Here is a 2500-nt window from a genome sequence, read left to right as displayed (position 1 = left end):
AAGGAAAAAGAGTGTCTGCGGAGTAATATTTGTAGAATATTCATAATAAAGACAAATAACATGAATTCCAATCTTACGTTGTCACTTATACTATCTATGTTACTTGCAGGCTAAATTTTGACATTCGGATTCAATATATTGATGCAGATTCCTTTTCCTACTGAAAGGGTGCCACAGAAATGGATGTAAGATATTTATGATGGTGAGAATAGTAAAATAACTTGTTTGAAATATGATTAATAGAGATAACCTATAACATCTTTTCTAACAAAGCTGTGCCACGAATATGTATAAAATATTTTAGCTGTACTCAGAATGAGAAGAGAAATACCATCTGGTACACAAACTAATTCCATGATACATCCAGTAATATGTATTGCATCGATTTAACTCTGTATTTGTGTATTTGTATTCACTGCGCAATTATTTCCCCTCTTGCGTTGCTGAATGTGGCAGGGACCCTTGCAGCTATTGCAGTTATTACTAATACTAATTAAATTCTTGCCCTTTCATTGTTGTGTAATAATCTAAAGATTTTATTAACACTAAATTCATTTTTTTTCAGCTAATCATGAAACGATCTCTTTCAGTTCAGTATCACCTCCAGAAAGAAATGTTTGAAAAATGTGAACCATGACCTGTTCAACCTTATAACTTTCTTTATATTTTGTTTTAGTGGAAGGCAAACAATGATGCCATACAGTAACCTAATCAAAAAGAATTGATGCTATCATCCATTATATCATTCATAGATCGTATTTATATATATTTTTATGGTGTAGCTACATACATACATATACCAAAAGGACCTTTCTCCCTTACAACGAAAGTGGTCAGCCAAGGCAAGCACCCACCTTTCACCGATCCCATATCCATCCAGCAACCATTCCGTTCCCTTTTTATCTTAGCTCATTGTGGGCGAAGGGCCATTCTTGATCCACGTTCACTATCCGGCTCAGAAACAATGCAGCAAGACACGCCCCTCCACAGTAGGTCTCCACAGATTATGCTGGTTTATTCTCCCTCCCCAGTTTCAATACATAGATATCTGTCCCCTTGTCTATTTAACGAAATGTAGAACGGACAGAAAGAAGTCCCTTCAGGCTACTTCAAATTATCATCTATTTACAACCATTCACCAATTACGCCTATCTCTTGCCCTCTCCTTTTTCTGCTCAACAGGCATGCTTCTTTTAACCAAAAACTTTTCATACTATGCATCCATCCCATTTCCAATGTTCCTCTCAAGTTCACTCAAACCATTTCTGCTTTCCATATCGTCCAGGTGGTTTTTCCCCAACTCTATCTGCCTACTCTTTAAACCCCGGCCCTCCGACTTACCTCCTCATTCTTGTCCTGGCCACCCTCGTAACAATCACCATCATTTTCTAATGCTTCATCTTAAATGAATTTAAAAACAAAATCTTTTTATATATCAAAAGGCTTCGTTCCCTTTATGAGGGAGGTAGTCAACCGAGCCTTGCATCCACTCCACCTATCCCATTCCCATCCGTCACCCGTTTGTTTCCCTTTCATCTTAGCTCCTACTGGATGAAAGGTCAGCGACGTCTCCCGCCACTGTCCAAATCATAAGCAATGCAGCAAGACACAACAGATTCACAGCAGGTCCAGCTGCTTCATCTTCATGGCAGCTTTCCCCCTACTCGCTTGAACTGTTGGTAATCGAAAATAAGAGCGGGATTCGAACCAGGTTCTAGAAAGATACGATACCCACACTCTTGATGTCACTGAAGTCCCTAGAATATTGATATTATAAAATTAATTTAGTGCCTTAAATAGGTTTGTAATTAGAAGTATCGAAATGCCACGATAGACAGGATTACAACTGTAAAACAAACCGGCAGATGACCTTGTGATTCATATTGAGGCAGGATGAAATATAAATACGAGTAATTATTGGATAACTAATGACCATGTAAATGAATGACTAGTTAGCTAAATATGTATAGATAAAAACTAAGTTAACAACAATCAACAAATGGACAAATGAATGACAATATGGATACATGTGCTTGTATTTACTTTACCATCTTACCATTCTTCTGTCTTTATACCTCGACATAGTTATGTAAACAAGTTGTTAGACAACTATTTATGCTAAAATACTAATAATTATCAAATAAGCAAATAAATAAAATGAGTAGATGAACAAACAAATGCGTTGATGAATAGATAAGTATATGTGTTAGTAAATTTTATTCAAATTACCACTTAGTCATTCTACTTGTTCTCTTCTTCTTTATCAATGAAACATTCATGCTATTCATGGGTTCAGAGCATACCTATTGAAGTAGTTACAATTAGTAAGCCTCTCTTTACTGTAATGATAGTAAATATGAACTTCATCATACCTATTTAGGGTCATCGCCAGTCTATTGTTTGCTGTTTTCATAGTGTGACTTCCTCTATAGCAATAGATGTAGCTGGCTAATCGGAGCTGTCATTGTACAAATGTCTTGCTACCCTTATACCGAACTGA

Source organism: Oratosquilla oratoria, chromosome 8, assembly GCF_046742065.1.
Source record: "Oratosquilla oratoria isolate Oo_2021 chromosome 8, ASM4674206v1, whole genome shotgun sequence".
In the NCBI taxonomy this organism is placed as follows: domain Eukaryota; kingdom Metazoa; phylum Arthropoda; class Malacostraca; order Stomatopoda; family Squillidae; genus Oratosquilla; species Oratosquilla oratoria.
This window is presented reverse-complemented; position numbering follows the sequence as displayed.